General features: G+C 47.0%; 1 protein-coding gene across 1 annotated transcript in view; it reads left to right on the top strand.

The window, feature by feature from the left end:
* LOC139540757 (very long chain fatty acid elongase 1-like) overlaps nt 1-13041 on the top strand; it is a 33801-nt gene that overhangs the window by 6044 nt on the left and 14716 nt on the right. The window contains exon 2 of the mRNA XM_071344692.1: nt 12662-12772. The gene's annotated coding sequence lies outside the window, so the exon portion shown is untranslated. The remainder of the gene's footprint in view (nt 1-12661; nt 12773-13041) is intronic.

The raw sequence follows: 13041 nt of genomic DNA, 5'->3' as shown, positions 1-13041 counted from the left end.
GTCGATGAACAGCATTCTCACATAGGTATTCCTCTTGTCCAGATGGGTTAGGGCAGTGTGCAGTGTGGTTGCGATTGCGTCGTCTGTGGACCTATTGGGTCGGTAAGCAAATTGGAGTGGGTCTAGGGTGTCCGGTAGGGTGGAGGTGATATGGTCCTTGACTAGTCTCTCAAAGCACTTCATGATGACGGAAGTGAGTGCTACGGGGCGGTAGTCGTTTAGCTCAGTTACCTTAGCTTTCTTGGGAACAGGAACAATGGTGGCCCTCTTGAAGCATGTGGGAACAGCAGACTGGGCTAAGGATTGATTGAATATGTCCGTAAACACACCAGCCAGCTGGTCTGCGCATGCTCTGAGGACGCGGCTGGGAATGCCGTCTGGGCCTGCAGCCTTGCGAGGGTTAACACGTTTAAATGTTTTACTCACCTCGGCTGCAGTGAAGGAGAGCCCGCAGGTTTTGGTAGTGGGCCGTGTCAGTGGCACTGTATTATCCTCAAAGCGGGCAAAAAAGGTATTTAGCCTGTCTGGGAGCAAGACATCCTGATCCGCGACGGGGCTGCTTTTCTTTTTGTAATCCGTGATAGACTGTAGACCCTGTCACATACCCCTTGTGTCTGAGCTGTTGAATTGCGATTCAATTTTGTCTCTGTGGCATCCTACCTGGGCGCATACCTGGTTGACCAGGGTGCCGGTGTTGGAAATCAGCGATGAGGCCTGGGACAAGGATGTCGCTAGCTGGGACCGAGCACCTCTCCTCCGGGCCATACTCCTCTCAGTCAACCAGGTACTGGAATCCCCTTCCCAGAGGTCGAACCTTCAGCAAGACGTCTCACCGAGTACACCGGTTGGCCGTCAACGAGACGGGGAGAGGGGTGGGCCTGGAAACAGGAGACAAAGGGCTGTGAGACATACTGGGGAAACGGAGTCCGGTGGTGGTCCGCTTGTCGCCGATACATGGAGGTGGTCGTAAGGGCCGACCGGGCTCTCTTCCAGGTACGACGACAGCTGCGGACAAACATCTGGGCTGAAGGTATTCTTCAGGGAAGAGCGGGGGGTGATAGCCCAGAGAACACTCAAAGGGAGAGAGACCCGTGGCAGAGCAAGGGTGCTGCTGGCGTATTCGACCCACAGCTTGGAGAACTCTGTGGCCCACTGGAGCTGCTCGAAGACCGAGGAGATGAGTGGTAGCGGGTAGCGGTTCTTCACCGTGATGTCATTGAGGCCCCGGTAGTCGATGCTCCGGCACATGGTTTTGTCCTTCTTCTCCAAAAAGAATAACCCTGTGCCAGCGGGGGAGGCAGAAGGACGAATGAACCCTGCAGCTAGGGAGTCCTCAATGTTTGAGTTTGTGTTTATTTTATTTTTACAGGGACAGTGCACATTAATCAACGTTTCAGTAAAAGTGCCGGTTTTAGCCAGCCGGCTAATTTTCAACCGCAGTCCCTGGGCAGGTTATTAAAAACAATTACAATATAGACAGTCATTGAGCAGTGAGCACACGCAGAGCAACATAGGATAAGGAAGACATAGCATACAGACAGAGCAACATAGGACAAGCAAGACGTAGCATACAGACAGAGCAACATAGAACAAAAAGCAGAAAGACAAAATTCATAAAAGCAACAATGTGTTTCCACACCTCACAAGCTACAGACAACAGAGAACATGGAAAGCGGCAATACAGGTGCTTTTCCTTAAGGGAACTATACAGTCACCTCTCATGGCAGACCTTGTGGATCTGCTGACATATGTTTGGGTTTTCTGTTTAACAAAAATACTGAGTGGAGGGGGAGCCAGGCCATTTAGGATCTTGAATACAAGACATGCGTCGGTGTATTGCACAAGATTTTCCCAACTCAGGAGCTCATGCTTTCTGAGGATGTAACAGTGATGATGGCTATTGGGCTTCCTATCAAGCACTTTGAGAGCCTGTTTGTAGACAGACTGAATAGGTTTACATGTTGTACAGCAAGCTTGGGCCCAACTAGTCAAGCAGTATGTTAAGTGGGGGAGTATCATAGATTTGAAGTACAGTTTTGCTACCTCTGTAGTCAAACAATTTCGTATAAATCGGAAATTAGCTAGGTTGAATTTGGTTATCTGAATGACCTTTTTCACATGCTTTTTAAAAGAGAGGTTGGAATCAAGTATGATGCCAAGGTACTTAAAATCAGATACCACCTGGAGCTTCTCCCCTGACACATTGACATCTGGCTCAGTAGCATCTGTTGCCCTCTTTGTGAAGAACATGCAAACAGGTTTTTTCACATTGAGATGCAAACCCGAGTCACTGAGCCACTTTGTAACCTGGACCATTACAGTAGTGAGTTATTGTGCAGCTTGTTGTTTGCTCTTTGCATGCACATATATCACTGTATCATCTGCATACATTTGAATTTCAGACCCAGTACAGACAGAAGGCAGATCATTAATGTACAGGCTGAACAGGAGGGGCCCCAGTATTGACCCTTGGGGCACGCCCACATCATAGCTAAGAGTGGGCGACAGCTCATTGCTCACTCTGACACTGTGTTCTGCCTTCAAGGTATGATTTCATCCATCCAAGGCATCGGGGGAAAAGTTGAACTTGGACAATTTTGTGATGAGAATCTCATGGTTAACAGTATCAAAAGCCTTCCTTAGGTCCAGAAACACAGCCCCGGGGCCTCCCGGGTGGCGCAGTGGTCTAGAGCACTGCATCGCAGTGCTATGCTGCGCCACCAGAGTCTGGGTTCGCGCCCAGGCTCTGTCGCAGCCGGCCGCGACCGGGAGGTCCGTGGGGCGACGCACAATTGGCTTAGCGTCGTCCGGGTTAGGGAGGGTTTGGCCGGTAGGGATATCCTTGTCTCATCGCGCTCCAGCGACTCCTGTGGCGGGCCGGGCGCAGTGCGCGCTAACTGAGGGGGGCGGGTGCACGGTGTTTCCTCCGACACATTGGTGCGGCTGGCTTCCGGGTTGGAGGCGCGCTGTGTTAAGAAGCAGTGCGGCTTGGTTGGGTTGTGCTTCGGAGGACGCATGACTTTCGACCTTCGTCTCTCCCGAGCCCGTACGGGAGTTGTAGCGATGAGACAAGATAGTAATTACTAGCGATTGGATACCACGAAAATTGGGGAGAAAAGGGGATAAAATTTAAAAAAAAAAGAAAAAAAAACAGAAACACAGCCCCAACAACACCCCCTTTGTCCATCTTGGACTTCACATTTTCCAGAAGAAAGCAGTTGGCCGTTTCTGTGGAGTGTTTCGCTCTGAAGCCAAACTGCATGGAGTGTAATGTGAAGGGGCTGTTGTTGAGGTGGGCAATCAGTTGTTCTTCTACACACTTTTCAACAACCTTTGACACCACAGGTAGTATACTAATGGGCTTGTAGTTACTCACGTCAGCAGGGTCGCCCGATTTAAAGATGGACATTATTATGGCCGACTTCCATGCCCTTGGAAACACCCCGAGACCAATAGATGTGTTGGTGACCTTTGTAACAATTAATCTTCTCCTTTCCCCCTTCTGATGACCAGGTGGCGAATCGCATCTCTGCATGTCTGGCAGACATATCAGTGTGGATGACGGACCACCACCTCAAGCTGAACCTCGGCAAGACGGAGCTGCTCTTCCTCCCGGGGAAGGACTGCCCGTTCCATGATCTCGCCATCACGGTTGACAACTCCATTGTGTCCTCCTCCCAGAGCGCTAAGAACCTTGGCGTGATCCTGGACAACACGCTGTCGTTCTCAACTAACATCAAGGCGGTGGCCCGTTCCTGTAGGTTCATGCTCTACAACATCCGCAGAGTACGACCCTGCCTCACACAGGAAGCGGCGCAGGTCCTAATCCAGGCACTTGTCATCTCCCGTCTGGATTACTGCAACTCGCTGTTGGCTGGGCTCCCTGCCTGTGCCATTAAACCCCTACAACTCATCCAGAACGCCGCAGCCCGTCTGGTGTTCAACCTTCCCAAGTTCTCTCACGTCACCCCGCTCCTCCGCTCTCTCCACTGGCTTCCAGTTGAAGCTCGCATCCGCTACAAGACCATGGTGCTTGCCTACGGAGCTGTGAGGGGAACGGCACCTCAGTACCTTCAGGCTCTGATCAGGCCCTACACCCAAACAAGGGCACTGCGTTCATCCACCTCTGGCCTGCTCGCCTCCCTACCACTGAGGAAGTACAGTTCCCGCTCAGCCCAGTCAAAACTGTTCGCTGCTCTGGCACCCCAATGGTGGAACAAACTCCCTCACGACGCCAGGACAGCGGAGTCAATCACCACCTTCCGGAGACACCTGAAACCCCACCTCTTCAAGGAATACCTAGGATAGGATAAAGTAATCCTTCTGACCCCCCCCCCCCCCTTAAAAGATTTAGATGCACTATTGTAAAGTGGTTGTTCCACTGGATGTCATAAGGTGAATGCACCAATTTGTAAGTCGCTCTGGATAAGAGCGTCTGCTAAATGACTTAAATGTAAAATGTAAATGTAATGGAGCCAATGAGTGACTCTTTGTAGTTTTTAAGAAGGATAAAGTCCAGCCCAAACACATCTTTGGCTTTAGAGTTCTTTTGTGAGCTAATCACCTTGTTCACCTTTGACTCCCTTATGATGAAGACAGGTTGAGTGTCATTTACTAGGACTGAGCCCAAGAAACCAGTGGAGGGGTTCTCTGTCAGTACCCTGACAGAGTCAATAAAGTAGGAATTGAAGGCTATTGTTATTTCGACTGCATCCTGCGTTAGATTGTTATTCACCATGATTTCTAGTCTTTTTGCAGTGATACTATGGTCTTTCCCTGTTAACTTTTTTAGATTCTCCCAGATCAATTTAGAATTTCCCTTTGCTTCACCAATTATGTTAATAAAAAAGTTTGCCTTGGCCTGTCTGATTTCTTTCATCACCTTATTCCTCAACATGGTAAACCTACGTCTGTCATGCTCTAATTTGGATCTTAGGGCTATTTTTAGAGCATAATCTCGTTCTTTCATCAATTTCCAGATTTCTCCATTTAGCCAAGGAAGAGTGCTCTTTTGGCCAGGTTTGGATTTGATTTTCTTTAGGAAACCATTTATTGTAGTCTGGATTGTGGATAGAAAAACCTGACTATCAGCTTCCACGTCTGTATAGGACAAGAGATCATTCCAGTTAATTCCCTTAGTTGCATTTTCAAAATAGTTTAATTCACTCTTAGGTATTCTTAGTTGATCCGGCTTTCTAACAGTAGAGGTTAAACCTGCTCTTAGACAGCTAAGTGTCAGATTATGATCAGATAGCCCAGTAACCATATTGAATGATTTAGTCACTCTCTCTGGTTTATTACTGAACACCAAATCAATCTGTGTTTTAGAGCAACAAGTGACCCTGGTTGGCCCTTTAACTAGCTATGTAAAGTCAAAGGTATTAGTGATCCGTTTGAGGGTTTTCCTACAAGACATTCCCTAAGCATGTTATTAAACTGATCAAAAAACACACTTTTGGTGGAAGGTGGCCTATACATTCCAATGAGGGTAAAAGACATTTGGGGAGACAGTGTAACGTCCAGGCCAATACATTCTAGTTCATTATCACATGACCAATCAATTTGTTTACATGGGATATGTTCTTTAATGTAAATCATCACACCCCCTCCTCTTCCTTCAATCCTGTCTCTCCTGAAAACATTGTAGCCAGGCACAATCAAAGCAGCATATGGATAATTTTTATGGAGCCATGTCTCTGAGAGGCAGAGGAAGTCAAGGTTGGAGTCTGTGAGTAGATGTTGAATTTGATCACTTTTTGGAATGACACTACGAATGTTCAAGTGCCCCCCTATTAGTCCCTTGGGCTTAGCTCGTGGGTCCCAGATGACTCGAGAGTGATTGACACATTGAAAAAAGTTAAATTTTCTGTGTTTTCTGACGGCTGGGTTTAGGCCGTTTTGTTTCGTTTTGATTAGGGGCAGTTCGGTAGCGCAATTAACAATCCCTCCCGCCTGCACTGGATGCGGGGAACTAATTAAAACAGCTTGCGTACCAGAAGCAGAGTCAGGGATTGCATATAGTGACTTGGGTATGTTTGAAGAGTCAAAATCTATCCTGGAGCCGGGTGAGTCGAGAGAAACCATGGGACCATAGCACTCACCCACTTCCACAGCGGCGACGATCAGTGGACGAGGCCATCCACTGCTTTCCACTCCGAGTATCGCTGGCTCGGTGATGTTAGGCCCAGGATTGAGTTGCACATCCCCGGAGAGTAGGAGGGTAGTGAACAGGTAGTTTAAAAGTTTCTGATAAATGTTGGACTTGTGTTTGTTACGCCTAAGCGGTTCAGTGGAATAGGGAGCGAGGTAGACTTGGCCATTATTCAGAACATTATGGTATGCTGTGTACTGTCCGCTCCCGTAGAACGGTGAACCAATGTGTTTGGTGTTGGTATTCTCCGGTAGTAGACTGATTGTGTCATCACAGCAAGGACGCACTGAGATTATCAGTAGAGCAGCTACATAACTGACAATCATGGCAAAGTACTGGAGATAAAACACATAATTGCGCTTTAACTCTTTGCATGAGTTACTTAGCTGGGGTCGGCGTACACCTGATGTTTTAGATAAAATAACAGCATTCGTATGAGAAGCGGCACCTGCCGCACCACCCTGTCTTCCGTCCGCCATTATCCTGTTAATTGACATCGTGTTGCAGCCCGGTACATGGTACTCCATGCTTCAGACACGCCAGATATTACCCCCTTGAGGGGTGCCCTGTTCTAAGAGACACACACGACATGTCAAACGTATCAACTCGGGAGAGACGCCATAGCCCTGGTATCCGTACCCCGACAGAGAGTACAGTTGTCCCCGGGGTGGAGTGGTGCCTGGGAGAAGGTCAATCCCGCAGTCATAGGGTCGGTGCAGTGGAAGCGAAGTGGCCCGGGCCTTACTGAACACCTTCCGGAGATCCTGGTACTCTGCGGGAATGGCGGAGAGGTCCGGGTCAACTTCCGAGTCCACAGGAAGAAAGCCCGGGGCAGGCTGCGCTGACTTCAGACAGTGGGCATGGCAGAACGGGCTCCAGCCCATTAAAGGCACCAGCATTCCAGTCTGAGTGACGTAGCGGTCTAAGGCACTGCATCTCAGTGCAAGAGGCGTCACTATAGTACCTGGTTCGAATCCAGGTTATATCACATCCGGCCGTGATTGGGAGTCCCATAGGGCTGCGCAAAACTGGCCCAGCATCGTTGGGGTTTGGCCGGAGTAGGCCGTCATTGTAAATAATAATTTGTTCTTAGCTGACTTGTCTAGTTAAAGAAAATAAAGGTTCAAAAAAAAAAAAACGGGGTTGTGTTGCTGGAGCCAAGAGAATCCCAATACCACGGGAACCCGAGGAGACTTCATCAGGATAAATTGGATTGCCTCGCTGTGGTTCCCTGACACTCGTAGGTTGATGGGAGTGGTATTGTGAGTGACCCCGGCCTATAGAGCACCCATCCAGCACTGTAACGTCCATGGGAATGGAGAGGGGCTGGTCAATGGAGAGGTCAATAATCCAGTGTGGTGGGGAAAGGTACAGGATGGCAGGCAGGCAGAATGGTCGAAAACAGGAACTATAGAAAAGGCAGGAGCAAGGGGAAAGATGCTGGTAGGCTTGACGAACAAAACGAACTGGCAACAGACAACACAGGTATAAATACACAGGGGATAATGAGGGGAGATGGGAGACACCTGGTGGGGGGTGGAGAGAAGCACAAAGACAAGTGAAACAGATCAGGGTGTGACAATATGTTTCCCACCCCTGGTTTACACAGTTAGTTTGATTGTTGCTATCCCCTAATCAGTGTCAAGTGTCAATGGCTGCTTCCTAAAGATAGCCTTGTCTCCAGGCTAATAGGACACAAGCAAATGTCTTCTTAATCTAATGGGAAACTGTCAGAACATTTTCAGACAGTTTCCCGGTCACAGATTAAGCTTGAAATGAAATCTATTTCAACTGAGATTTTCCATTGAGCATGCATATTAGTTCAGGACTGGGGTTAATGTACAGTATGTCCGGGAAACCGGTCCTCTACAGCTTCTCAAGGGAAGGACGACCCAGACTGGACTGAATAAAATGCTTTGGGTCATCATTTTATGCCCCTTGCTCATTGTTTGACTGGCCACTAAGCAATGGGCTGGCTTTCTCCTGGTTTCATTTCCCCCCCAGTCATCCAGGAATACAGAGAGGACAATGGCTTAACTTGTTACTCGTAAGAGTTGGCTATGTGCTCTACTTTCCCATTAGGTTAGGCAGACATTTGCTTGTGTCCTGAAGAGGAGCCTCGTGAGCCACATGATGGCAGAAATGCAAACGCTTAATTTGTCTAAGCACAGTGAGTAGTTAGAAGGCACTACACAATCATTTCTTTCATAAGACTTTTGCAGACAAACTTTCCCTTTTAATCACCTCAGACGACCGAGAGAACTGCACCTGAATCGAACATCAGTATGTTTCCCCGAGCATATACACCATCCCAGGTTCACCATGAGCGTTGATTTTTTTAAAACATTTTTATTTTACTAGGCAAGTCAGTTAATAAGAACAAATTCTTATTTTCAATGACGGCCTAGGAACAGTGGATTAACTGCCTTATTCAGGGGCAGAACGACAGATTTGTACCTTGTCAGCTCGGGAATTCGAACTTGCAACTGTTCGGTTACTAGCCCAACGCTCCAACCACTAGGCTACCCTGCTGCCCCATTAGATGAGTGATGAATGAATGAGTGAATGAGATGAATGATGAATGAGTGAATGAATGGATGATTTATTTTGATTTGGACACATCAGATTGTGGAAGTTATCTTCATACCAGAGGCAAGGCATTCCTCACATTCATCATGGATGGTGTCATTTCATTCAATATATACATAGTCTTACATAATCACACAGTACGCTGTCTGCCAGACCTGCTCTACACTAATAGGTCAAGTCTACCTTCAGGATATTACCTTTTACCTGCTTAGTTTGATCTCAATGACCGTGTTGCAGGGAGCCATTTTGGCTTAGGATCTCACTGCTAACTGAAAACAGACTGAACAATGTCTATCAACTGGGCTGACATTTTGAAAGCAACTTACCTTGCATTCTCTCTCTCCCCCTTCTCAAAATGCATTGGAGAAGAAAGTCCAAGATGAGGTACCTTGAGGAGAGAGGATGCGAGGAATTGAGGAAACCTCTAGTAACTAGTTCCTTTTTTCAAGATCAAGTAGTTTATTTGCCATTTGCAGGTGTTAAAAGTAATACATTCATTGGCATTTTTGTTGGAGCTCTCTCATAGTACAGTTCATACACAAATACAGTAAACGTACCACAAATAGAACATAAATAGAACATCAATCCAATTAGAAGTGCTGAGATCCCTTGCTACTGATCAGAAGGGAAGTGGAGATAGATGTCTCAAACCTTGTGTGGCCGGGCATGCAGAAGACCGCCACGGCATGGGACTTAAAACACAACCTACACAATTGGGTACATATCTGGCATATCTTAGCTAGTTCAAGACTGATCATTGACCAATGTTCTGGAATGGCTATATTAGAATTTCAGTAGCATGACCTTAATTTCAGAAAAGTTTCATAGATTTTTGTGTTTCGGTATAGGGTGGAGCACTTTCACCTCACATCCCTCTGAAGGGTGGACACCTCTGACTCAAACGATCCACCCTCCCCACCCACACCTTTAGAGGGTAGTGAATGTCTTACAGCCAGGTTTCATATGCATAGGAACACATTCACATACGTTCAGCCTGCACCCTGAACGTGCAGTGACCTTGTGTTTCTGTGGAAAGTTCCAGAAACCTGAGTACTCAGTGAGGGAGCAACACGGAGGGGGGGGACGACGACAGAATGAGACCAGCGTAGAGTGTGCATGCTCTGTCTGGTCTGCTCCTGCAGGTAGGGGCTGTACTACTACGGTGCCGCTTACCTCGGCCACCCCTTCCCCAGGCTTACTCCCAGACAAAAACACTAGCGGCGGTGGCATAAACATGTCAGTCATTGAGAGTCCAGCCATATTGCCAAGATTGGGAGGATTTTTGTTGCCAGAATGTACAGTAGGCTATAGTCTTGGATTACTCCTGGTTCATAATGTTGTGTGCATATGTGTGTAATGCTCATTGAGATTTCTTTCTTATATGATTGGAAAACCATTTTTAAAGGGGAAATTCACCCCCAAAAAACTTCTGGGCCCTCATTCCATTCAGTGGAATGGGAGAGTAGCGAAGGCCCTGGTACAGCACAGTCTAGGGTACAGAGAGAAGTCTCAGAGACACATGCTTACTTGTTTTGTAAGCATTAGAACACACTCTCTCACACACCAGGTCAGCAGGCCACAGATGAATAACTTGTTGGGTGCTTATATTGGTGCTATTTCACACATGTACAAGCGTGTCTTGGAAATATGTTTTTTTTGCATATGCTACTCTCTCTAAGAGACCCTCAGAGAGTGGGGTCATGGCCAGGGTCTGCCATTATCAACAGTTAGGTAGCAATTAGGCTTAAGTGCCTTGCTCAATGGTACATCAACAGATTTTTCACCTTGTCAGCTCAGAGATTCAAACTAGTGACCTTTCGGTTTCTGGCCCAACACTAGGCTACATGCCGAGATGGGTTAGTGTCGCAGTTTATGCTGACAGTCATATAGCATTGGGGTAAAAAAAAAAATCTGAGGGCAGCAGGTAGCCTGGAGGTTAAGAGCGTTGGGCCAGTAACCGAAAGGTTGCTGGTTCAAGTCCCTGAGCGACTAGATGAAAAAATCTGCTGATGAGCAAGGCACTTAACCTTGTTTCCTCTGGATAAGAGCAGGGGAGGGAGGAGGGAGAGAGATCCCTCTAACCCTCTGCCTCCCTCATCTCTACTCCGTCCTGTGGGACCGAGCAATACGGTAACACGGCCTTGGCTTACAGAGAAACTAAGAGGCCATTTAAAGTGCATCTGCATAACTATTAACAGTTGATGGGAATATGTATGGGGTGCCATTTGTGATGCTCACTTGAAGGTCTTAGTCATGGCTAAGTACCTCGTTAGAGTAGATTCACTCTTAATTAGTGATGGCTAGTTTGCCAACTGTTGTAGATCACAAAGAATCTAAGAGCTTGCTGAAAGTAGGGCGAAATTAGTAGGCTACTTAATAACCTTATACTGCAGTGGGTTAAATCAAGGTCACACATTCTTGGTAGTCTGAAACAAATCTACTTTGAAACAAAAGTATAGACCTGATGCACATGGCTGTACCACGTCAGATATAGAGTTGAAATGAATTCAATTTTTAGTTTGCATCCTAATATTACACGTTATGTACATCACCAAAATCTGAAATAGATATATTTTTGAATAATCTTTATTAATTATGAAATGATGAAAAATATTCAGAACTTCCCAACCATGTTTTTACAATGGAATTTGACTGTGCTTTTAGATGGTTGAAAACATAGTGATAACACATCCGGAATTCAATTTGACTGGGTGAATAAAGGCAGGAAAGGGTCAATTTAAAACGAAAGGGTGTAGTGTGTCCGACTCCGACCTGACTGTTCTGTGTGGCCCAGGACTGGTATACCAAGACATGTGTGTGTTCGTGTCTGTGTCGCACATGCTTCTTCTAGAGGTAAAGTGAGTGAGCGTCATAGCTATGTCATAACTATGCAGCGTTAAAGATTATCTGAACATCTGTTCCTCCTTTTTAAATCTGGGGCGAGGTGGGGAGATCAGACTAAGTGATTTCACACGAGTTAGAGCAAGCAGCACTTACAACATACTGTAGTATTAGTCAGTGGGTCACTGTCGTCATGTAGTAGGAACCGTAATGGCTGCGTCTATGTTATTAGATTCAACAACCAGCCTTGAGTAAACAGGAAAATTACATGCTTTATTGCATCCACCAACTGGTTCTGAATGTCACAGTCTCTAGACTAGGGGAAGTGCTCCATGTTGTTTGATGAGAAATAAAAAATTCAATTACATTTAGAAATCTCATGACTGTTTTGTAGGTGTCATTGTGGGGTTGTACATGTTTATTTGAGTAAAGACTTCGACTTCCAGTCCAGATGGAGGGTGAAATGGATGTTAGCTTCGCTTTCTTTGTGTTGGCTGGGGGACAGAGACGCTAGCGGCGCAACAATGGCCCCCTTCATGATAACAGAGTCGCCAGTGATTTCTCTGCTGCTGTGCCTGAGAATTATATTATCAGCCCGCCCCCTGGGAGAGAAACCAGCCGCAGGAGGATACCATATTCTGCTGTGTTTACCTCTGTGAGAGGAATGGGGGGAGAGAGGAGGGGGATGGGGCAACTCCAGCCAGACCAGGGCACCTTTTTTTCTATTTTTCACACCTCAGGTTGAAATAGAAGGCCAGCTCCCTCTTGCTTTTACTTTCTTACTTGCCTGGCTTGCAATCTCACTGACACATATACACTGCTCCCTCCCTCCCTCCCTCCCTCCCTCCCTCCCTAGCGCTCCCTCTCTTTATGCCTTGCTCTCTTTTTCTGAACTAGTTATTCATCCACTGTGTTTATGAGTCAGGGAGGGTGGGGACTTGGAGGGCAGCAGTACCAGTCACACTTTGTCAGTTTGCTCTCTCTCTAACTCACTCCCTCTCCCTCCTCTCTTTCTCTTTGTCCCTCCCTCTCTCTCCATATCTCTCCCTCGACTGCTGTCCTGGCCCTTCTCTCCATCAGGACAGGGAGAGCTAGCAAGCTGTCCTCTGCGGTGAACAGGACTTGGCGTCCACACTGGCATCCATTAGCCCGCTCTGAGGAGAACAGGAAGTTTACCACAGCAACGACGAGGTAAGTCCACCCACTTAGCACAAGATGGAGTACCCAGGAAACTAACCCTAACCCCTCTCTCCCTTTGTCAAATTTTGGCCCACTTGTTGAGCCAATGGTTTTTACCGGTCGGGTTTGTGTCCCTAAGTTGGTTTTAGGTCTTGTATCACCTCAGGGAATAGCTCTGTTCTGTGTCTTAACAGGCTGGGATAAACACACAGACATTGTTTGGACGTTGTGTGTGTGTGTGTGCAGAGGTAGAACACCCGGTGTGTGTGTACAGTAGGTTT

The sequence above is a fragment of the Salvelinus alpinus genome, chromosome 16, assembly GCF_045679555.1.
Source record: "Salvelinus alpinus chromosome 16, SLU_Salpinus.1, whole genome shotgun sequence".
In the NCBI taxonomy this organism is placed as follows: domain Eukaryota; kingdom Metazoa; phylum Chordata; class Actinopteri; order Salmoniformes; family Salmonidae; genus Salvelinus; species Salvelinus alpinus.
This window is presented reverse-complemented; position numbering and strand designations above follow the sequence as displayed.